The sequence below is a fragment of the Nicotiana tabacum genome, chromosome 5 (genome assembly GCF_000715075.1).
Source record: "Nicotiana tabacum cultivar K326 chromosome 5, ASM71507v2, whole genome shotgun sequence".
Taxonomy (NCBI): domain Eukaryota; kingdom Viridiplantae; phylum Streptophyta; class Magnoliopsida; order Solanales; family Solanaceae; genus Nicotiana; species Nicotiana tabacum.
In genome coordinates, this window is record NC_134084.1 from 115,304,149 (window position 1) to 115,330,540 (window position 26,392).

Genomic DNA, 26,392 nt, shown 5'->3' on the forward strand with positions numbered 1-26,392 from the left:
ATCAACCCATTTTCTCTACCAAACCCATTATCTTCCCACTCATCCCCATTACATTAAATAAATATATCACACCACCCCATTATATTTTGTCCCCCATGCCTAACATAAACAAATACAAGATTCCCCCACACTAAAATTTGTCTTGTCCCCCCTTTATATTAAATAACTATATCACAAACCACCCCATTACATTTTGTCCCCCATGCTTAACATAAAGAATCAAAATAATGTTCAATTACCAAACTACCCCTCCAACCTTATTGCAATTACAAATCTACCCCCGAATGCAATGCAATTTACCAAATTACCCCTCTGCTCTAAACAATCAATTAATCATAACTCAACCAAAATATAGTTAAGATGACCAATTTCTCAACAATCTTCAACAACAATTTACATGAACATGATGAACAACACAAACTCCAAATTAATGAAAATAAATCAACCATATCGGGAACCAATCCTGGTTAATTTAGACCATTAATGGATGAACAAAGAGACAATAATACAAAACAACAATATGCATGATTCAAATTAAATCAAGCAAATCACAGACAAACATAAACTCACATTAAATCACTGGATTTAGACATGAACTTCCAACCAAGACGAACATGAATTAAATCTATTTTTAAGCAACAAACATGACTGATTCTAACGATTCAAACAACATTAATATTTTCTGCAAAATACAAAACAACATGAAACAAATTGAAGAAATAATTAATCAAATTTCAATTTGAATCTAACAAACATTAAACTAACAAATATTCACTTAAACAACAATACAAACATGAAATAAACATGAAAAATAATTAATTAATCTTTCATTTGGAATCTGAAAAATTAATTTAACAAACAACACATGAACATGAACTAAAAATTAATTCAAACGATAAACAAAACAAACATTTGCCGATTTTAGATTTGAAAATATCAAAACAAAATACAGACAAATAAAACTCGAAAATCTACTAACCGGATCGAAATGACGAACAAACGACTAAACCAACAACGAACTTGATGAGCCTCGACCAAAGCTCGAACCAACGATGACGAACGCGATTAAGAAGTAACTGAAGAAGCTGGACGGGACAGTAGCAAAAAATCCGGTCGATGAAGAAGTAGCAAAACGGGACGACGAGGACGAAGGAAGCTGAAGCAACAGCCGAAGAAGATGAAACAGTGGCTCGGAGCGGAGGAACTGGAGGATGAAGCGAAAGCTCGTCGAACTCAGGCTCGATGAAGACGATGAAGGTGAGGTAGCAACTCGGAGGTGAGGTAGCAGCTGTTCGAACTGTCCGACGAGGAAGAAGAAGGAGCATCAACACCAACTGAAGAAGAAGGTGGAACGGGAAGCAGCGGCAACACGTTTGGACGCCATGGACGTGAAGCAGAAGCAGCAGCTCGGAGACAGCTTCCATGGCGACGCTCAAGCTGAAGAAGACGAAGAAGAACAGCAACAGCTGAAGCTTGTTTTGGCCTCAAGCTGCTCGACGGAAGCAGCTGGTCGACGCTCATCCATGGCGGAATGGGCTGGACGACGAGGGCAGTGACGACGAGGGCGGGGACTGCTTGGTCGAAGGTGTTTGGACGTGAGGGAGTCCGGACTGCGTCCATGGTGGTGGTGTTCGCGGTGGGAAGGTGCTGGGTGGTGGACGCAGAAGAAGGGAGCATGGTTTGGGCAGCCATGGATGGGGTGTTTTTGGTGTTTGGAGAAGATGAAAGTAAGGAAGGGGGGCGGGTAGTTTTTTTTTTAGGTTTTCTTAGGGTTTTTTGGTTTGTCTTTTGTTTTGTGTTTTGACAAAATGAAGAGTGGGTCTTGGGTTAATGGGTTAATGGGACGGACCGGGTCGACCCGGTCTGTAATGGACTGGATCATGGAGAAGATTGGGCAATTATTTGGGCCTTTGGCTTACAATTGAAGAAGTGGCCCAATCCGATTTTTCTTTATATTTTTGTTCTCTTTTCTTCTTTTATTTTCTAAAACTAAATTATAAAAATACTTAAATTATTATTAAGAACTAAATTGAGTTATAAAAGCGCAAATTAATTACCAATAACAATTAATGCACAATTAAGTAATAATTAAGCATAAAATTGTTCATTCGGACATTAAATGCTAAAAATGCAAAAGATGCCTATTTTTGTAATTTTTAATTTTTGTAAAACTAATTTAATTACTAACAATTGTAGAATTAAATCCTACATGCAAAATGCGACATATTTTTGTATTTTTTATTAATTTAACAAATAAGCAAACACAGACAAATACAAATAATTATCTAAAAATATCGCAAAAGTACTCAAAATTGCACACCAAGGAAAATCATTTTATTTTGCATTTTTTGGGAGTATTTCTCATATAGGGTAAAAATCACGTGCTTACAGCTGCCCCTCTTTGCCCGAAGACACGAAGGGTTTTCGCGCAAAGATAAAGCGAGCGATTTTTGCCCGTCCGAGTACTCCGTGTGAAGCATTTTTTTTAAAACGATTTAACCGAACCTTTGCTTCAAAGGTTTCCTACATATCCCTGGCTAAAGGGGAATCAGGTTAATGTAGTTCGGGAAGTTTTGGTAGCTGGGACTACCGTGGGACTGCGATGTTACTGCTGTTGCATGATGTTATCACTGCTTACCGATCTCCTTGTTACACCGTGCTTAAAAGAAAACAAGAAGCTAGGCTAGAGTACAATTTGTTTTTGTTGCCTTGCTTCCTTGTCTGCTTGCATTTCTTCCGGTGCTTTTCTTCTTTTGACACATGTACTTGAGTTTGTACTGTGACCTCTTGTTGCAACCTTCTGTTTCCCGGTGCCGGGGAATTTTGTTGTTTCCTGCTGGGGATTCCTATTGTAACCCTCTGTTTTATTGTCCTCTGACTTGATCTTGAAATGTATGCCTCTGTTCTATGGGCGGGCTCCCAACTTTAATACTTGAAAATTAATGCTGAATGTGTTCCTCTGTTATATGGGCGGGCTCCCAACTTCAACACTTAAAATGAAAAGACTGAAATGTATGCCTCTGTTATCTGGGCGGGCTCCCAACTTCAACGCTTGAAATATAAAGACTGAAATGTATTCCTCTGTTTTATGGGCGGGCTCCCAACTTCAACACTTGAAATGAAAAGACTGAATGTATGCCTCTGTTATCTGGGCGGGCTCCCAACTTCAATGCTTGAAATATAAAGAATGAAATGTATTCCTCTGTTATCTGGGCAGGCTCCCAACTTCAACACTTGAAATGAAAAGACTGAATGTATGCCTCTGTTATCTGGGCGGGCTCCCAACTTCAATGCTTGAAATATAAAGACTGAAATGTATTCCTCTGTTCTATGGGCGGGCTCCCAACTTCAACACTTGAAATGAAAAGACTGAATGTATGCCTCTGTTATCTGGGCGGGCTCCCAACTTCAACGCTTGGAATGTAAAGACTGAAATGTATGCCTCTGTTATCTGGGCGGGCTCCCAACTTCAACACTTGAAATGTAAAGACTGAAATGTATGCCTCTGTTATCTGGGCGGGCTCCCAACTTCAACAACAACTTTAAAAATGCCACTCCTTTCTTTAGGTTGGCGAGATTTCAACCAATAAATCGCCATTCTATTCTTCAGGGGGGCTCCTGACTACTTAGAATTTGAATTGTATTCCCTTATTCTCCAGGTGGGCTCCTAATTGCTATCTTTGAAATGGAATGTCTCTATTCTCCACGCAGACTCCTGACTTTTAAAATTTAAACTGTGTGTCTCTGTTCTTCAGGCGGACTCCTGACATCAAACTTGAAAAGTATGTCTCTGTTCTCCAGGCGGACTCCTGATTGCTAAATTTGAAATTGAATGTCTCTATTCTCCAGGCGGACTCCTGATTTTTGAAATTTAAACTGTATGTCTCCGTTCTTCAGGCGGACTCCTGACGTCAAACTTGAAAAGTATGTCTCTGTTCTTCAGGCGGACTCCTGACGTCAAACTTGAAAAGTATGTCTCTGTTCTCCAGGCGGACTCCTGATGTCAAACTTGAAAAGTATGTCTCTGTTCTCCAGGCGGACTCCTGATTGCTAAATTTGAAATTGAATGTCTCTATTCCCCAGGCGGACTCCTGACTTTTAAAATTTAAACTGTATGTCTCCGTTCTTCAGGCGGACTCCTGACGTCAAACTTGAAAAGTATGTCTCTGTTCTCCAGGCGGACTCCTGATTGCTAAATTTGAAATTGAATGTCTCTATTCTCCAGGCGGACTCCTGACTTTTAAAATTTAAACTGTATGTCTCCGTTCTTCAGGCGGACTCCTGACGTCAAACTTGAAAAGTATGTCTCTGTTCTCCAGGCGGACTCCTGATGTCAAACTTCAAAAGTATGTCTCTGTTCTCCAGGCAGACTCCTGATTGCTAAATTTGAAATTGAATGTCTCTATTCTCCAGGCGGACTCCTGACTTTTAAAATTTAAATTGTATGTCTCCGTTCTTCAGGCGGACTCCTGACTACTTGCATTTATCCTGATTAGTGCTTGTTTTTCCCTCCTAGAGAATTCCTCTTCAACAACTAACTTTTCTCCCCCTGCTCAATCAAAGAAAATTTTGTCAGTTTAAAACGGTGGTTAGTTGAGGGCATTCTTGCTGAAAAATCCTTCCACTGCCTTGCTTTGTGTTGACTAATTTCCACGCACTGACCCTAAATCGCTTGACTTTCTGACAAACTTTTAAATTTCCCAACCTCTGGCGACCTAAATGTTTTACACCCCTGCTGTTATTTCACTTTTCTGACCTTTTTGATTGAGTTTTCGCCTTTCCCACGACATTTCCCAATCATTTCACCGATGAAACTTCCGTTAATTCCCTGTATTCCACTTGACATCAAGTTGTTTTTGACATGCTCTGACCACGTTTTGCTTTACAATTCTAGAAGCTGGTAGTGAACTTTGAAGTACTTTCTGCTTGCATTGAACAAAACTAGCACTGAAACATCTCAGCTAGATAAAAACCCTCAAAAGAAAATGAAATGCAATGATTTTTGAGTTAAGGATAAGAAGAATCCAAAACCAGATGACTGTTTGAAAAGAGAAGGAAAAGAAACTTATCTGAGCTAGACAACTAGTACCAATGGTCAAGACATGCATTTTGGATTAATCAGCCCAATCTATCCAACCAAACAACTCTCAATTGCCGTACCTCATTGCCCAGAACTTCCATCACTTGTTTGATTTATCCAGACCTTAACCTTGTTTCCCTGCGGTACCGCGAAACGGTTTCTATCAACAGACCTTTCTCAATTTTCCATTTCTTATCTCACCTTCGCCTTGAGGTGCCCGTAAAGGTTTTCACCAACACGACTCTCTCATTTATTTTTCTCTCAGCTCCCGTCGCCTTACGGTGCCCGTGAGGGTTTTCACCCATAAGACTCTCTCATTTATTTTTGTTCTTCTTGCTTGAACTAGAGTGTTGCCCCTATCGTGGGTTATTCCTACCTGTTCATCTTGGCATTTCTCAAAGCTGATCATAAGGTCTTTCTTTGGACCGTAATGTAGGCTTTTGGATTGAGTTAGAAAGAAAGGTATAAAAGGCTCAAAACAATTCAAATGGGTTCAAATTACAACTTTCGGAATCCCACTTTCATAACAATCACCATTTCTGCCCCAGTTTCTTGCTTGGGGATTTTTGGATTTCTATTTGGTATGACTGAACCTCAGAGTAAGGCTGCCTACGTACCCTTTCATAATCAAGTCAAACGTAGTTCACTTCATAGAGACTATGTTGTTATGTTTCTCTTCTTTCCCTTTTTTCACTTTTTTTTTATGCTCGGCACCTGTGTTCTCTGATAGTGTCGCTGATTCCGAAAGAGGTGTATGAAAAATAAGTAAGGCTCGAAGGGGATAACAAGGGATAAGAGTGTTTGGATAGCAGAACAAAATGCCTTCATCATTTCAATCTTTAAGATATGCCAAATACGAACAGATACATTCAGAAAATAAAGAAATCATACATAATATCTCTTGACCGCATCGGAATTGATGGCCATTTCTACACATTTTCCTTCCATATCTGACAAATACAACGCTCCGTTAGACAACACTCTGGTTACTACGAATGGTCCCTGCCAGTTTGGGGCAAATTTTCCTTTCGCCTCAGCCCAATGAGGCAAGATTCGCCTCAGTACTAATTGCCCGACTTCAAATTTCCTTGGACGTACTTTTTTGTTGTATGCTCTTGCCATTCTTCGTTGGTACAGTTGGCCATGACACACTGATGCCAATCTTTTCTCATTGATCAAACTCAACTGCTCAAGACGGCTTTTCACCCATTCATCATCATCGATCTCAGCCTCTGCAATGATTCGTAGAGATGGGATTTCCACTTCTGCGGGTATTACTGCCTCGGTACCGTATACCAATGAGTAAGGAGTCGCCCCTACCGAGGTACGTACGGTGGTGTGATATCCTAACAATGCAAAAGGCAATTTCTCGTGCCATTGTCTAGATCCTTCAACCATCTTCCGGAGTATTTTCTTTATGTTCTTATTGGCCGCTTCAACCGCACCATTTGCCTTGGGACGGTACGGAGTAGAGTGCCTGTGAGCAATCTTAAACTGCTCACATGTCTCCTTCATCAAATGACTATTAAGATTAGCCCCATTATCTGTGATGATTACCTTTGGGATCCCAAACCGACAGATGATATTTGCATGCACGAACTCAACTACAGCCTTCTTGGTCACAGACTTGAATGTCTTTGCTTCCACCCATTTGGTAAAATAATCTATAGCTACCAAGATAAACCTGTGCCCATTTGATGTTGCTGGATCAATTGGCCCAATAACATCCATGCCCCATGCAACAAAAGGCCATGGCGCGAACATCGTATGTAATTCTGATGGTGGAGCATGAATCAAATCTCCATGTATTTGGCATTGATGACACTTACGCACAAAACTGATACAATATCGCTCCATCGTGAGCCAATAATAACATGCTCGGAGAATCTTCTTTGCTAGAACATACCCACTCATATGCGGTCCGCAAACTCCAGAATGCACCTCAGTCATGATAGTTGTGGCTTGCCGTGCATCTATACATCTCAACAAACCGAGCTCTGGCGTTCTTTTGTACAGTACTCCCCCACTAAGGGAAAATCCACTTGCCAACCGTCGAATTGTTCTTTTCTGATCACTGGTGACCTGCGTTGGATATACTCCCGCTTTGATGTACTCTTTGATATCATGGAACCACGGCTCTCCATCGATTTCCTCTTCTATCACATTACAGTAAGCATGTTGATCATGGACTTGACTCTGCAATGGATCAACATAGGCCTTATATGGATGGTGCAACATTGATGCCAAAGTAGCCAAAGCGTCAGCAACCTCATTATGAATCCTTGGAATGTGTCTGAATTCTATGGCCTGAAAACGCTGGCAACGCTCATGCAGACACTGCCGATACGGTATAAGCTTCAAGTCCCGTGTTTCCCATTCCCCTTGAATCTGGTGTACCAGTAAGTCTGAGTCACCCATGACCAAGACTTCCCGTACACCCATATCCACAGCTAATCTCAATCCCAATATACACGCCTCATATTCTGCCATGTTGTTTGTACAGTAGAAACGAAGCCGAGCTGTAACGGGGTAATGCTAACAAGTTTCCAAAATAAGTACCGCACCTATTCCTACACCTTTCATATTGGCGGCCCCATCAAAGAAAAGTTTCCATCCCGACTTCTCAGCTTGTTCTAATTCTTCAATATGCATTACCTCTTCATCAGGGAAATAAGTTTTCAAAGGCTCATAATCTTCATCAACGGGGTTCTCAGCCAAGTGATCGGCTAATGCCTGTGCTTTCATGGCAGTCCGTGTCACATAGACAATGTCGAACTCTGTAAGTAAGATCTGCCACTTTGCAAGCCTTCCTGTGGGCATGGGTTTCTAAAAAATATACTTCAACGGGTCCAAGCGAGATATAAGGTAAGTGGTGTAAGATGACAAGTAATGTTTCAATTTCTGTGCCACCCAAGTTAGGGCACAACATGTCCTTTCCAGATGAGTATACTTGACCTCGTAAGATGTGAACTTCTTACTGAGATAGTAGATAGCCTGCTCCTTTCTGCCCGTAACATCATGCTGCCCCAGTACACAGCCGAACGAACTGTCCATAACTGTCAGATACAGAATCAAAGGCCTCTCTGGTTCTGGTGGGACCAACACGGGTGGGTTTGACAAATACCCCTTTATCTTATCAAAAGCCTCCTGGCATTCATCAGTCCATTTGACCGCGACATCTTTCTTTAACAGTTTGAAAATTGGTTCACACGTTGCCGTGAGCTGAGCAATGAACCTGCTGATATAGTTCAGTCTTCCCAACAAACTCATCACCTCGGTTTTGTTTCTTGGAGGTGGCAACTCCTGAATAGCTTTGATCTTTGATGGGTCTAATTCAATACCCCTCCGGCTAACTATAAATCCCAACAACTTCCCAGATGGCACCCCGAAAGCACATTTCGCAGGATTGAGCTTAAGATTGTACCTGAGAAGCCTTTGAAAGAATTTTCTCAAATGTCTGACATGGTCAGATTGCTGTCTAGACTTCACGATCACATCATCCACGTATACCTCGATTTCTTTATGTATCATATCATGGAAGATAGTTGTCATGGCCCTCATATAAGTTGCCCCAGCATTTTTCAAACCAAACGACATGACCCGATAACAATACGTTCCCCATGGCGTGATGAATGTCGTCTTTTCTGCATCTTCCTTATCCATTAGAATCTGATGATAACCCGAATAACAATCCACAAAAGAGCAAATATCATGTTTGGCACAATTGTCGATCAGTATATGGATGTTGGGCAGTGGGAAATTATCTTTTGGGCTTGCCTTGTTAAGGTCTCGATAATCGACGCACACCCTGGTCTTGCCATCTTTCTTTGGCACAGGCACGACATTGGCTAACCAAGTGGGGTACCGTGTAACCTGAATGACCCTTGCCTCAAACTGCTTGGGGATCTCTTCTTTGATCTGCACACTTATGTCTGTTTTGAACTTTCTCAACTTCTGCTTGACAGGGAGGAGTGCTGGATCAGTGGGCAATTTATGAACCACCAAATCGGTGCTTAGACCCGGCATATCGTCATATGACCATGCAAAAACGTCTTTGTACTCATGCAATACTTTAATTATCTCCTCCTTGAGTTGTGGCTCCAAATGAACACTTATTTTAGTTTCCCGTACATTGTCTTGGTCCCCTAGATTAACTGCTTCTGTGTCATTTAGGTTAGGTTTGGGTTTTTCTTCAAAGTGACTTAATTCTTTACTAATTTCCTCATAAGCTTCTTCATTATTACAATCCACCCCATCATCGCACTCGATCTCTTGTATTATTACTTCTGAACTAGATTGGCTTTTAAAACTGGGCCGAAGATTCCTCATGCATGTCATGTCATTGATATCAGCATAAAAAGAACTGTACAAAGAAAAGAAAAGAAAATGGAAAGAGAATTAGGGACGAAGAAAATTGCATTTCATTAAACGTAAAGACAACAAGGTTTTAACTCATCCAAACGGACGGAACATAACAACTGGATTACAAACCCTGGAATAATCCAGGTGACAAAAAGGAAAACAAAACCCACTACCACGACTCCCTCCGAACTGGAAGAGGAGTAGCTTCCCAATTGTTGATGTTAGCACATGGTCCGATGTACTGTATGTCTGCTCTGCTTGACCCTTCCCCGGCCTCAACCATGTTTACTTCAGCAAATACTTTCTCAAACACCTTATCCAAATTCTCATCCGCCTCAATTAACGAACCTGACATCTTTGCCAATGATTGTTTCTTAATACTCGGTCTGACGAAGGACCTGGACAATCGAGGAATTGGTTTAGGGAGCACCCAAGCTTTCTTCTTCAATTTACGGGCCTTTCTGACATCTGCCGCTGTTGGTTTGAACCCTAACCCGAAAGTGTCCAGATTTTTGGGCAAAGACACAGGTTGAGTAATGCCCTGCAGTTCAACCCCCAAACCCTTCCCGGGCACGAACCCGTTATTCAACATTTCTAACACTACCATGACGGTCGCAGCTGACACCCTAGGACATGGCATGCTTTTACCCTCAGGCACCCTGCTCACCGGAACCGTGTCGAGGATCTGATACACCCATGGCCTCTTATCATCTTCGGTCTCTATAAAGGGTACAATGGCATCATTCATGGCGCATGTGGGATCTTCCCCATGTAACACAATTTCTTGTCTGTCCCACTCGAATTTGATCATTTGGTGCAGTGTGGAGGGCACAGCTTTTGCCGCATGAATCCACGGTCGACCCAACAAAAGATTATAGGATACTGCAGCATCCAACACCTGAAATTCCATCGTGAACTCGACTGGGCCAATAGTCAATTCGAGTACAATATCTCCTACCGTGTTTGTTCCCCCTCCATCGAACCCTCGAACACAAATGCTATTTTTGCGGATTCTATCCTCATCAATCTTTAACTTGTTCAATGTGGATAACGTGCAAATATTAGCGCTCGACCCGTTATCGATTAGTGCCCGAGTAACCATTGAACCTTCACATTTGACCGTCAAATAGAGAGTCTTGTTGTGTTCTGTGCCTTCCATAGGCAATTCATCATCAGAAAATGCTATCCTGTTCACTTCAAAGATCTTGTTGGCAATTGTCTCTAAATGGTTTACTGAAATTTTGTCAGGCACATGAGCCTCATTCAATATCTTCATTAAAGCTCGGCAATGCTCATCAGAGTGAATTAATAATGACAACAACGAGATTTGGGCCGGTGTTTTTCTCAGTTGCTCAACAATGGAATAATCTTGTCCTTTCATCTTTTTCAGAAACTCTTCTGCCTCTTCTTCCATTACAGCCTTTTTAACTGGCACTGGATTGTCTTTTGCGCCCTTAGCTTTTCTCAACTCTTCGGGGGCGAAACAACGTCCCGACCGGGTCAGTCCCTGTGCTTCACAACTTTTTTCCTCAATTTCCTTTCCTTTGTATGTCACCACTACTTTGTCATATTTCCAGGGTACAGCTTTGCTATCAACCATGGGTAACTGGACTACCGGTTTTATGACAACCGGTTCTACATAGGCTCCCTTCACAACCACCACGGGCGTGGATACTGACCTTGGTACCACTATCTTGACTGGCTCCTGCTTTTTCTCGGCCACAAACGGTCCCTTTCCCATTACTAGCACTGGCTTGTCTTTTATTGCTTTCAACTGAACCACTGGCCTTGCACTCACTATCTTTTCTTTGGTTTCGGTAGAACGAATCACCATAACCACCTGCGAAGGTTTCTTAGGCTCTGCCCCCTTATGTATCAGTTCGATCATGTTGGCCTCATAATGCGCTGGTAACGGATTTTGATTGATGTTCGGGGCCTCTGGAGCCTGTACCTCAATACGGAGATTATCAATGAGCTCTTGGATTGCGTTTTTCAACTTCCAACATTTTTCAGTATCGTGCCCCGGCATCCCTGAGCAATACTCGCAGCTAACAGAGTGGTCCAGGTTTCTGGGAAGAGGATTTGGTGCTTTGGATTCAACTGGGGTGAGCATCCCCAACTGTTTCAATCTGTGGAAGAGAGAAGTGTAAGATTCTCCCAGCGGAGTAAATGTTTTTTTGTTTGGGGCCTTCTCATTTCTAAAAGCTTGGTTTGGGCGGAAGCTGGTTCCTGGTCTGTTAGCCCTAGGAGGTGGATAGGTGTTTTGTGGGTGTGGCTGTGTATTTTGGGGACTTGGTGTACGCCATTGCGAGTGCACTGGGGGTTGAGTGTAGGTCTGGGCGTGGTGAATAGAAAAGTTTGGTTCTGGTGGTGGATAATAGTGTTGTGGTGGACCATATGGGGCATATTGATAGTTTGGGTGGTGGGGTCTGGGTTGGTTGTAGTAGAGTGGACGATTATTGTGCCTGGACCAAATATTAGCTTCAACTGTAGCAACTTCTTCTTTCTTCTTCTTCCCTAGCACACCACCAGTACCGCTTTGGATGGCCTGGGTGGTTGCTTTCAACGCAGAATAGCTCAAGATCTTGTTAGATTTCAATCCTTCTTCAATCATGGCTCCCATCTTTACCACTTCATTAAACGACTTCCCGACAGATGTCACTAGATGACCAAAATAGGTAGGTTCCAATGTTTGCAAGAAGTAATCTACCATCTCACTCTCCCGCATGAGAGGATCAACCCTTGCAGCTTGTTCCCTCCAGCGGAAACCAAACTCTCTAAAACTTTCCCCAGGCTTCTTTTCTAGTTTCAACAATGACAGGCGATCATGGACTATCTCGAGGTTATATTGGAAATGGCCAATGAATGCCTGGGCCAAATCATCCCATGTATACCATCGGCCGGGGTCTTGCCTCATGTACCATTCTAGTGCTGACCCGCTCAGGCTTTGCCTGAAATATGCTATCAACAACTCATCTTTTCCCCCGTCCCCTCTCATTTTGCTACAGAAACCACGCAGATGGGCTACTAGGTCACCGTGCCCCTCATATAAGTCAAACTTCGGCATTTTAAACCCCGCAGGCAACTGTACATCAGGAAAAGGGCACAAATCTTTGTATGCGACACTAACTTGGTTTCCTAAACCATGCATGTTCCTGAAGGATTGCTCCAGGCTTTTGACTTTATGAATCACCTCCTCTTGTTCTGCATTCTTAACCGGTTTCTCAACTTCTCCCGGGATTTCAAAATGGGGAGAGGAGGTATATGGCTCAAGCGCTTTGAAAGTGGGTTCGGGAGGGTAATATTGGGTGTCGTGGGCTTGGAATAGCGGCTCACTGGATGATCTATGTAGTGGAGCTGGGGGAGGTGCCACAAAGACGGGAACCATGAGTGGTGGAGGGTTTTGTTTGGAGGGTGGAGCTGGGGGAGCGTATGACGTGGTACCATAACCCTGGGCCTGATAAGGGAAAGCTGGAGATGCGTGGGGAGTGATAGGCTCCTGAGCTTGAGCCAATGGTGGGATGTAAGATGGGTTGGCAGGATATAGTGGTGCTGGGTGTCCCTGCGACCATGCCTGATGCATTTCAGCCATTTGTGCTTTTAATTTCCTCATCTCTTCTTTCATAGCACCCACATCTGTTACCTCAACCTCATTCGAAGGGTCTACGATGCTGATTTCCGAATCCTGCCCTGTCATTTTTACTTGATCTTTCGACCGGGTGTTGTATGGATGAGTTGCCAGAATTGCCAATCAATTAACCACCTGCCTGGTATCACACATTTAGACAACCACTTTGTTAGTGATTAGGTCTTAACAGATTTAACAACCACACGTTGGCATGAATGCACTTATACAGTTATTCCTTTCTATTATGCGTTTGCCCGATTGCATGCGTCATCCCGACATTTCATTCCTTGTTTCATTTTTCTTCTCCTCGCCTTATCCCTCTCTTGTGCTTTTTCTTTTCTCTCTCTTGTTTTTCCGCTCTTTTCTTTCTTTCTATTTTTCTTGGTTTTCCTTATATTTTCCTTTTCATTTTTTTTGTTTTCTTTTCGGTTATGGTCGAATTTTATGGAGATTGCCTACGTATCGTGACCCCGCACGAATCAAACCAAGCGTAGTTCATGAAGATAAATGTAAAAATAAGGGTGGAAATAAAATGCTCAACTTTCATTAATAAACAGACTCTTACAAACTTGACATCTTTTGTTTTGGAAAGAAACTAACAAACGCAATCTGAAAGCAAACAAAAACTCTAAGCTTGCAAACATACTCAATCCAGAAAGATAACGGACGTACAAAAGACTAACTCAAAATGGTAGACACTCACAGACACGGACTATGCATATTCTAGTGCTTCAAACTTAGGTATCCGCGGGGCGTCGTTCGGCCTCGCCGCGGGTCTAGGATCCAAATCCCTTTCAAGCTGCTCTAACTCATTCATGGTTCGCTTCACATAGATCATCACTGCTGAGATAAAAGTAGTACGGGTCATGTCTTCACAAACCCGACATCTCCTGACAATAGCATGAGCAATGGCTCTAATCCTGTCTTTTGTTTGCTTCTTTTCTATGAGCAAGCGTCTTATCTGATCGCTGCACGTCTTTAAAGCTCGGGAGTCTTGCAAGTGTTGGTCTTGCAGCTGTTGCACTTCTGCCTCCATTTGGGCTAACAAGTTGTAACAATGTCCGCTTTCAGTTTCGAAGTCTCTAGCCTGCCTAACCGCTCTACCTTCAAGGGCAACTACTTTTCTCTTTAAATTGGCAACAATTTTCTCATGGTCCCTTTTCAACTGATTCAAGTATTGGCGACGCTCTTCGGTTCTTGTCGCCCATTGTGCTTTAAGTTCTGCCATGACATTTCCAGCTTTTCCTAGCTCATCCCGCCATTCTCTGACTTCGCTTTCCAATCTTTTTACCAATTGTTCATCGGATCGGCTCCTCGGTTGCTTATCGATGGTTATCTTCAACTGTCGGACTTGGGCTTTAAGAGCGTCATTTTCTCTGGCTAGTCTATTCTTTTCACCTTGATCCTCGGCAACCTGTACACTGCTCTCAAATTTCAGACTCTCGACTTGTTGCTTTAATTTACCAATCTCAACTCGATAGCTTTCTTCCTTTGCTAACCAATCCCACTGCTCTTGGGACGACTTGGAGAAATCTTCGAGATGAGGTCTTTTAGCCGGTCTTCCATATGCCACGTCACCTCTGAACCATTCGTGATACCCTGGAGCAATTTCCCCTCTGACCCTATCAGACACACAAGTGTTTTCCATCAGATATTGACACTCACTCCAAATTTGACGAACCTCTTCCTCGGGGAATCGACCGTCAGGACTAATTTCGACCACTTGGGTACTTAAATCTTCATCTCTCGGTATTACTTGATATCTACCGAGTTGCCTCAGAACCCGATACGGTGCATAAGGTTGTATGATTTTGAGTCCCATTGACAAAAAATGTGGTCGGGCTGCTGGCATATATATGACTTCCTTGACAGACAACCATCCAATCACCCACTGTATCTGGATAGCCTCGAGGTTCCAAAATAATAATGCCCAAGCCGTGACTCCTTCAGGTAGACTAGCCCCTTTGATTCTCGTACAAAATTCCCCTATACAAGTTTTCTCAGCCGGGCCATAACTCAATAACTGAGAGCGCGGGCATAAATGCTCAATCATTCACATTTGTAACAATAAGTTACATCCCTCAAAAAATTTGCCCCCAGCTTTGCACGCAGTGAGAGCTCTGAAGATATCAGCCACAATCATAGGTGCTAAAGTTCTTTTCCCCATGGTTTGCAAAGTACTGACGACGCCTGCTACTTTTAAATCAATATTACCATCTTTCCTTGGGAATATTACGAGACCCAAAAAAGCTACCATAAATGCCGCTCGCCTATGTTTCTCCCATTTTTGTCGGCTATTTCTACTGCAAAGCTTAAAGTCTGGATTATTGAACCCGCCCACATGACCATATCTATCATACACGAAGCGGAAACTGCAGAAACCCTTTGCAAAATCTGGGTGATGAACTGTCTGGGGTACTTTCAAGGAATCCAGGAATCAATGTATGGTAATGGCTCTAGGAGCAATCAAGTATTTGAATCTCAATGGAGCTTGGTCACTTCCAATGTACCCCGCTATTTCTTCTATTGTTGGGGTGAGTTCAAAGTCTGAAAAATGAAACACATTATGTGCCGAATCCCAATGGGCGACCAATGCCCTGATGATATCCCCCGAGGCTGAATGTCTAATAAATCCGGAAGGTCTTTCAAATATTTTCTCACTTCGTCTTGCCCTTCTTTGCCCAAATCATTCCACCACAATTGCAGCTCAAAAGGGATTTTGGTCATTATTGAAAAAGGCTCATTTATTGTCGTGCTCATCCTGCACATTTATTAAAGCGTTTAAGCAAAAGAAAACTTTTATTTAACTCCAAAAACTACTATCTATATTATCGACTCAAAATTAACCCTATATTTCAAATGAAGAACTCAATTCTTAATTCTAATATTTTTAGATAAAAGACCCGATATTGCAACACGGCCTTCCTGCGCCTCAGGGGCGAAAATTTTAAGGCTGTGAGGGTCAAAAATCAAAATACGACCAAAGGTGGTTGTTTATGCAAAGTCAGCCCTCCGGTGCCCCGTTTGGGAATATTTGGCTATTTATGACATAACAACATCACCTGACTTATTTATTACTCTTTTTTATCGTTTTTCAAATTAGGAAACTCAATATTGCAAACACGGCCTTTCAACGTCTCGGGGACGAAGATTTTTAAGGCTGTGTGAGTCAACTGGACCAAATCTTAAATATGACCCAAAAGTGGTTGTTTATGCAAAGTCAGCTTTCCGGCGTCCCCTTCGGGAACATTCGACTATGTCTTCATAAAACAGCGTCACCCGACTTCTTAGAAATTTGACATATATATTTTGCTATTATTATTATTATTTTTTTTGTAAAAGGGGAAGTTGGATATCACCCGACTTATTTATGACAAAATTAAAAATCTTGACATGTTTATTTTTGTTTTTTTTTTGTTTTTATTTGTTTTTTGGCTTTTTTTTTAGCAAAAGGGGGGTTGGACCCGATGAGGGTTGCCTACGTATCTCACATCCGATGAGAATCAAACCCGCGTAGTTCGGGCAGATTAACCGAACTATTTTAAAACATGACTCTTTTCCATTTTTATTTTTTCCTGGCAAGACAATCTATTTTCCTTTTCTATTTTTGAAAAAGACAAAATAACGATTTTTTTTCCATTTTCAACAAACAATAAAACAATCTATTTTTCCAAAAAAAATAAAAGACTCTTTTTTTTTCTATATTTTTTAGTAAAACAAAATAAAATATTTTCCTTTTTCTTTTCAAAATTTCGGCAGAGTTTCGCCAGTAATTGGTCATTGATTTTTTTTCTAAAATAACCAATTAACTCCCTAACTGATATATTCTTTTTCCTTTTTTTCTTTTCTCATTTTTTTTCTTCAATTTTCCAACATTCCCGAGATTCAGAAACCGGTCAACATGCAAGTTCGAAACAAATATATGTACAGAGCAAGTAGGATGCATCAGAATGGTCTTTTCATTTCAGGTTGCTAGTCCTAGACGGACCCAACCCCTGTGTTGAGTCCCCTAAGTCAATTGCAACGTGATGCAAATAAGCGTTCCTACTAGGGATCCGGCATGAAGTCACGTTATTCTATATTCAAAACCCGGGTCAGTGTACTAGACTGTGTACCCGAGCGGACAACTCGAGTCGAGGAGGGGGCAACTTACCGGGAACTAAAAGGCCATCCGGCTTCGTAACTTGTCCGACCTCTTTCTTATTTTAGGGTATAACACTAACAGAATAGGGAGTCTCAACCAGTAAGCACATCCCCGGAGGTGAAGAGAGAAGGGTTCGACACAGTTTATATATACAGTCAAATAATATCAAAGCGGTAAAAGCAGCATTTAGTACATTAGGCTCAAACATGTAAAAATCAGATAAAGCCAAATATAACAATTTATCTAAGCTCGAATCTCTAACCCCGAACCAGTGGTTCTGGGTTACCATCAAAATAGTCCCCAGCAGAGTCGCCAGAGCTGTCGCACCTCCTCTTTCCGCACCCGCGAGGGAACAAGGGGTTTTTCCAATTAAAGGACAGTCGAAACGGGATTTATTTCTTTATTTCAGAGTCGCCACTTGGGAGATTTAGGGTGTCCCAAATCACCTATTTTAATCCCGAATCGAGGAAAAGAATGACTCTGTATTACAGTCTGCGTACCAGAAATCCGGATAAGGAATTCTGTTAACCCGGGAGAAGGTGTTAGGCATTCCCGAGTTCCGTGGTTCTAGCACGGTCGCTTAACTATTATATTCGGCTTGATTATCTAATATAATACGTATTATAAACTTATGTGCAAATTTTATCCTTTAGCCGCTTTTATTATTCTTTTTATTTATTGTTATTATTTTACGAAAAATTGTAACATTGTGAAAACGTATTTCAAATCACGTCGCAATCAATGCACCCGTGGTTATCGACACATTTCGACTCCGTTGAGATTTAGATTTGGGTTACATAAATGCACACCCGTATTTAAGGAAATAACATTATTAAATACGCGCCTAGAGCGACTAGCGTGTCATTATTTTGGGTAGGGCCGTGAAATTTGCTAAAACGGCTCCTACCTAATTCTAAGCAATTAACTGTACATTTATTGAGGGCCCCGAAATCTATACATTTCATTAAGCGAGGCTCATCTCATTTATTTTAAATGGACAAATCTTAAAGCGACTACATTTTTTCTATAAAAATTAGTCTCTAAAATAAAGAAAGAAAATCCTAATTAATTACTAGCTTTTATTATTTTAAGAAAACATGACATGCTAATTGCTTGATTAATACAAATATTGATGAAAAAGGAATTTTACTCTTAATTTCGAAATTATAAATAAAATAAAAATTCAACAACTAATATTCAAAATAAACAAATATAGCTAGATTAAAACTCAGCATTGTTATTTTTTTTTAATTAGGAATATTATTGAGATTAATTATTCACAATCATTTGAAACTAGATTTAACCATAATTACTAAAGCTTATTAGAAAGTTTATTAGACTTAAACGTTCTTCTAATCTTGCTTAAGCTCAAGTCATGCCTTAATGCTTAATTTACGATGTTTAATTTAAATTCGTGTTTTAGCTAAATTTAGCTACTTGTTCATGATCAACCTATAATCTTGAAGCCTTCATAACTAGTGAATTAACCTGTTTTGCCGAACTGATTTATTACAGACTAACTTATGATATTATTTTCTTATTCCAGCTATTATTTAGTAATTCATGAAATAGCTTAAATACAATCAACAAAAGGAACAAAGAAAAAAAAACGAAATTAAAACTTCAAATTTTCATTCTTCATATGTATTCATGCTTCATATTTCGGATTACAATAACCAGCTTTTCAGTTGTGTACCTGATATTGGAAGCAAAAGAAAATGAATATGAGAATCAGCAGCAGCAGTAAAATCAGTACAACACATCAACAATAGCCCAGCAACAGTAACAACCCAATAATAGACCGGTGGAGTAGTAATCCCAAAAAAACAAAAGCTTCCAGCTTTGATGAAACAACAATTAATTCTGATTTCAAATAACAAAAGAAAGCAGAATATTTTTTTTAGTTTTTTTTTTGAAAGTTTAAATATTTTTTCGGAATTTTCTCTCTCTTAAATGTTCAGCCTTTTTTTTCTCTCTCTTATTTTCTTTCTGTTCAGATTCGTTCTTTCTCTTCTGTATTCTCCTTGTGTCTTTCCAAATCTGATTTCAAGACTTCTACTTATATCCCATCTCATAAATCTTTTAATCAATTAAAATCAACCCATTTTCTCTACCAAACCCATTATCTTCCCACTCATCCCCATTACATTAAATAAATATATCACACCACCCTATTATATTTTGTCCCCCATGCCTAACATAAACAAATACAAGATTCCCCCACACTAAAATTTGTCTTGTCCCCCCTTTATATTAAATAACTATATCACAAACCCCACCCCATTATATTTGTCCCCCATGCTTAACATAAAGAATCAAAATAATGTTCAATTACCAAACTACCCCTCCGACCTTATTGCTATTTCAAATCTACCCCCGAATGCAATATAATTTACCAAATTACCCCTCTGCTCTAAACAATCAATTAATCATAACTCAACCAAAATATAGTTAAGATGACCAATTTCTCAACAATCTTCAACAACAATTTACATGAACATGATGAACAACACAAACTCCAAATTAATGGAAATAAATCAACCATATCGGGAACCAATCCTGGTTAATTTAGACCATTAATGGATGAACAAAGCGACAATAATACAAAACAACAATATGCATGATTCAAATTAAATCAAGCAAATCACAGACAAACATAAACTCACATTAAATCACTGGATTTAAACATGAACTTCAAACCAAGACGAACATGAATTAAATCTATTTTTAAGCAACAAACATGACGGATTCTAACGATTCAAACAACATTAATATTTTCTGGAAAATACAAAACAACATGAAACAAATTGAAGAAATAATTAATCAAATTTCAATTTGAATCTAACAAACATTAAACTAACAAATATTCACTTAAAAAACAATACAAACATGAAATAAACATGAAAAATAATTAATTAATCTTTCATTTAGAATCTGAAAAATTAATTTAACAAACAACACATGAACATGAACTAAAAATTAATTCAAACGATAAACAAAACAAACATTTGCCGATTTTAGATTCGAAAATATCAAAACAAAATACGGACAAAATAAAACTCGAAAATCTACTAACCGGATCGAAACGACGAACAAACGACTAAACCAACAACGAACTTGACGAGCCTCGACCAAAGCTCGAACCAACGATGACGAACGCGATTAAGAAGTAACTGAAGAAGCTGGACGGGACAGTAGCAAAAAATCCGGTCGATGAAGCAGTAGCAAAATGGGACGACGAGGACGAAGGAAGCTAAAGCAACAACCGAAGAAGATGAAACAGTGGCTCGGAGCGGAGGAGCTGGAGGATGAAGCGAAAGCTCGTCGAACTCAGGCTCGATGAAGACGATGAAGGTGAGGTAGCAGCTCGGAGGTGAGGTAGCAGCTGTTCGAACTATCCGACGAGGAAGAAGAAGGAGCATCAACACCAACTGAAGAAGAAGGTGGAACGGGAAGCAGCGGCAGCACGTTTGGACGCCATGGACGTGAAGCAGAAGCAGCAGCTCGGAGACAGCTTCCATGGCGACGCTCAAGCTGAAGAAGACGAAGAAGAACAGCAGCAGCTAAAGCTTGTTTTGGCCTCAAGCTGCTCGATGGAAGCAGCTGGTCGATGCTCATCCATGGCGGAATGGGCTGGACGACGAGGGCAGTGACGACGAGGGCGGGGACTGTTTGGTCGAAGGTGTTTGGACGTGAGGGAGTCCGGACTGCGTCCATGGTGGGGGTGTTCGCGGTGGGAAGGTGCTGGGTGGTGGACGCAGAAGAAGGGAGCATGGTTTGGGCAGCCATGGATGGGGTGTTTTTGGTGTTTGGAGAAGATGAAAGTAAGGAAGGGGGCGGGTAGTTTTTTTAGGTTTTCTTAGGGTTTTTTGGTTTGTCTTTTGTTTTGTGTTTTGACAAAATGAAGAGTGGGTCTTGGGTTAATGGGTTAATGGGACGGACCGGGTCGACCCGGTCTGTAGTGGACTGGATCATGGAGAAGATTGGGCAATTATTTGGGCCTTTGGCTTACAATTGAAGAAGTGGCCCAATCCGATTTTTCTTTATATTTTTGTTCTCTTTTCTTCTTTTATTTTCTAAAACTAAATTATAAAAATACTTAAATTATTATTAAGAACTAAATTGAGTTATAAAAGCGCAAATTAATTACAAATAACAATTAACGCACAATTAAGTAATAAGTAAGCATAAAATTGTTCATTCGGACATTAAATGCTAAAAATGCAAAAGATGCCTATTTTTGTAATTTTTAATTTTTGTAAAACTAATTTAATTACTAACAATTGTAGAATTAAATCCTACATGCAAAATGCGACATATTTTTGTATTTTTTTATTAATTTAACAAATAAGCAAACACAGACAAATACAAATAATTATCTAAAAATATTGCAAAAGTACTCAAAATTGCACACCAAGGAAAATCATTTTATTTTGCATTTTTTGGGAGTATTTCTCATATAGGGTAAAAATCACGTGCTTACAGCTGGGAGGTAAGGCGAGATTATAAGCAACCTCCCCAATATGCCTCAATATCTCAAAAGGGCCAATAAACCTCGAACCCAAATTCCCTTTCTTCCCAAATCTCATCACGCCCATCATAGGTGAAACCCGAAGCAGAACCCGCTCTCCAACCATATAGGAAACATCACGAACCTTCCAATCCGCATAACTCTTCTGTCTGGACTGGGCTATACGTAGTCTATCTTGAATCACCTTAACCTTCTCCAAAGCATCATGAACGAAGTCTGTGCCCAATAATCTAGCCTCACCCGGCTCAAACCAACCCACCGGGGATCTACACCGCCTACCATATAAAGCCCAATACGGTGCCATCTGAATGCTGGACTGATAGCTGTTGTTGTAAGCAAACTCTGCCAATGGCAGGAACTGATCCCAAGACCCTCCAAACTCAATCACACACGCACAGAGAATATCCTCAAGAGTCTAAATAGTGCGCTCGGACTTTCCGTCCATCTGAGGGTGAAATGTTGTGCTCAACTCCACCCGAGTACCTAACTCATGCTGAACGGCCCTCCAAAACCGTGATGTGAACTGAATACCTCTATCTGAAATGATGGAAACTGGAATACCATACAGACGAACAATCTCTTGGATATAAATCTCCGCCAACCGCTCCGAAGAATAAGTAGTACAAACTGGAATGAAGTGCACGGACTTGGTCAGCCGACCTACAATCACCAAAATAGCATCGAACTTTCTCAAAGTCTGTGGGAGCCCAACTACAAAGTCTATGGTGATCAGCTCCCACTTCCACTCCGGAATCTCTATCTTCTGAAGCAACCCACCCGGTTCTGGCGCTCATACTTCACCTGCTGACAGTTGAGGCACCAAGCTACAAACCCAACTATATCTTTCTTCATCCGCCTCCACCAATAGTGATGTCTCAAATTCTGATACATCTTCGCGACACCTAGATGAATGGAATACCGCGAACTATGGGCCTCCTCTAGAATCATCTCCCGAAGCCCATCAACATTGGGTACACAAATCTGACCCTGCATCCTCAATAACCCATCATCACCAATAGTCATGTCTCTGGCATCACCATGCTGAACCTTATCCTTGAAGACAAGCAAATGAGGGTCATCATACTGACGCTCCCAGATACTATCAAATAAGGAAGACCAAGAAACCACATAAGCTAAAACCCGATGGGGCTCCAGAAGATCCAATCTCACAAACTGGCTGGCTAAGGCCTGAACATCCATCGCCATAGGCCTCTCCGATGCTGGTAAATAAGCCAAACTCCCCAAACTCTCTACCTGGCAACTAAAGGCATCGGCCACCACATTGGCCTTGCCCAGGTGATATAAAATAGTGATATCATAGTGTTGAACTATTTCTTTAGGTTTACTTAAACAGTAAGTCTCTGCTTTCTTCTCTTCATCATGGACCAAGACTTGTGAAAGCATTAGCGATAAGCTGCATTCTGGAATAACAGATACAATATGTATTATGTTGCTATCATGGTACAACATACATGTCCTTCACTTGTATTTATATTTGTATCCTGACAAACAGTATCTGTTGAAATGAACTACACTATAATGCAAAATGTGGGGCCCAAAGCCTCTAATATTTCATTTTCTTCTGCAAATCCTGTCTTGAATTGTATCTTCAAAAGAAAGGACTGCATTATAATTAATTCAACATACAGCCTTTACTAACGTTTGTTTTGGTCTGCTTGTTCAATCTTTCTTCCACTAATGCTATGCATTGCATCGGTAATCCAAGGTACTGTTTCTGGAGATTTTGATCGTATATGAATTTGTATGCGAGAAAGAAGACTAATTAATTTTGTCTTGAACTTCTAAAATAACTCTATTAATAGAAATACAAGATATGCTTATTCTTGATTCCCCATGTATCGTATTATTCTATCGTCTGTTCATGGGTCTTAGAAAATACGTAAGTTGATAAAGTTTGTTTCATGATATTAATCAGAGGTATAATGGTCTTATGACGTACCGAGAGATTTTATTAACATATTCCATATGTTTTTCATGCATTTATACATGCACATCGATCCATGACTAGATGACATTATATACGCGTATATATATGTATATGGGATATGGGAAAGGTTATGGCGTTATATACACACCACCACTTGATCAGCTGGTATACATTGATGATTTACCCACAGTGGCCAAGATGATATGATGGGATGCTGTGTGTGTGTGTGTGTGTGTGTGTGTGTGTGTGTGTGTGTATATATATATATATATATATATATATATATATATATATATATATATATATATATATATATATATATATATATATATATATATATATATATATATATAGGGAAAAGGTTATGGCATTATATACGCACCACCACCTGATCAGCTGGTATACATTGATGATTTGCCCATAGTGGCCAGATGATATGATGGGATGCCCTCGGAGGCTTGATGAGATGGCGTTATATATATATATATATATATATATATATATATATATATATATATATATATATATGTATATGGGATATGGGAAAGGTTATGGCGTTATATACGCACCAATGGGATGCCCTTAGAGGCTTTATGATGTTATGTACGTACAGACCTATGCATTACATGACATTCATACGCATATGCATGATACTATAAATATTTCATGATTTATAGAGCTATCCAGACTTATAGGTTGAGTCATTTACTCCATATTTCTTCGTGTTTTAAGAACGATAGTTTATTGATACAGTGTTTACCCACTTATAGTTATGCATTACAAGTTGTGGCCATGTTGCCTCATGATTTTTAAAAGAAAAAAAAATAAGAGTTAATCAATGGTTCGCTCGGGCCAGCACGACACTGGGTGCCAACCATGCCTCCCCATGTTTGGGGCGTGACAAAGTGGTATCAGCTAGTGTCACGGTTTTGGCATGACAATAAAGAATAGCATAATGGGGCGACAACCAGTCCATGCCCAAGATAATATCAAAATCTACCATGGTGAGCATAATAATCGGCTCTGGTCTCAAAACCACTAAGAGTAACCAAACACGACCGATAAATGCGGTCCACAATAAGAGAATCTCCCACATGAGTAGAAACATAAATGAGGGAGCTCAAAGAACCCCAAGATACACCCAAATACGGAGCAAAATAAGAAGACATATAAGAATAAGTGGAACTTGGATAGAATAGAACCGATGCATCTCTGTGACAAACCAGTATAATACCTGTGATGACAGAATCGGAGGAAACAACCTCGGTATGTGCAGGAAAGGCATAATATTGGGCCTGGCCTCCCCCTTTAGGGTGACCTCTACCTCCCCGACCTCCACCTCTAGCTGGCTGAGCAGGTGGGGTAGCAACTAGAGCTGTAACCATAACCTGAGAACTCTGCGGGGCACGTTGTGGCTGAGAAGTCTGTAGAGGTGAACCCCTCCCAAGTCTGGGGCAATCCCTAATCATATGGCGTGTGTCACCACACTCCAAACAAGCTCTGGGAGGACGTGGCGCCTGTGAATGGCTCGGGCCAGGTCTGCTGGACTAACCTCTGAAAGCACCCCGCGTAGGAGGCGCGCTAGAAATCGGAGGTGCATAATAAGGCTCCTGAGGCCTAGGAGGAGCTGGAATACCACTAGCTGCTGGAAGAGCTGAATGAACAGGGCGACTCATATAACCCCTACCATGACGACTTGCCGCGGGGGAACGAGCACCAGAATAATGGCCCGTCTCTTGAGACCTCTTGGCTTCCCACTCCTCTCTCTCCCTAGCATGCATACCCTCAATCCTCCTAGCAATGCTCAGCAACTGCTGATAAGAAATATCCATCTCCAACTCACGTGCCATGCTAGACCTGATGCTGGGAATAAGTCCCTTAATAAACCGACGAACCCTCTCGCGAACAATAGGAAAAAACCAAGGCTAGGGCATGTCAAGCCAACCTGGTGTAACGGACAGCATACTCCAAGATAGTCATAGCACCCAGGCACAAATTCTCAAACTCTGCGCGCCATGCGTCCCTAAGGCTTTGAGGCACAAACTCCATCAGGAACATATCTGAAAACCAAGTCCAAGTCAGTAAAGCTACCTCATCCGGACTGTCTAACTCATAGGTGAGCCACCACTCATAGGCGGCTCCTCGAAGCTGGAAGGTAGTGAAAGAAATCCCGCTCGATCCTGATATTCCCATAGTGCAGAGGATATGATGACACTCCTCCAAAAATCCCAAGGCATCATCTAATGCTAACCCATTGAATACCGGAGGATTATACTTGTTGAACTTGTCAAGTCTTCGCTGCTCATCCTCTGAAGCCGCTACCCTGTCCCTGGGCCGATTTGGGACTACAGGCTGTACAGGAATAATCTCTGGGACCTGATCAACATGCACTCGTTGCTCAAGAGTGCGAGCGGCGGGAGTCTATGCACCTCCCCCGGCCTGAGATGTGGTTGCAGCAAGAGGAAGCAACCCTGCTTGAGCCAAAGTGGTGTACATGCTCATGAACTGTGCAAGAGTCTCTTGAAGAGCTGGAGTAGTAGTAGTAGTAGGCGTATCAGGTGCCTGGACTCTGGCTAGAACTGCTAGTGGTACCTCGGTGGCAGCTCACGCAGGTGCTCTGGCTGCACCACGAGCGTGTCCTCGGCCTCTGACGGCTGCAGTAGAGGGCGCGAGTGCCTGATTATCTCGTGTAGCGTGTG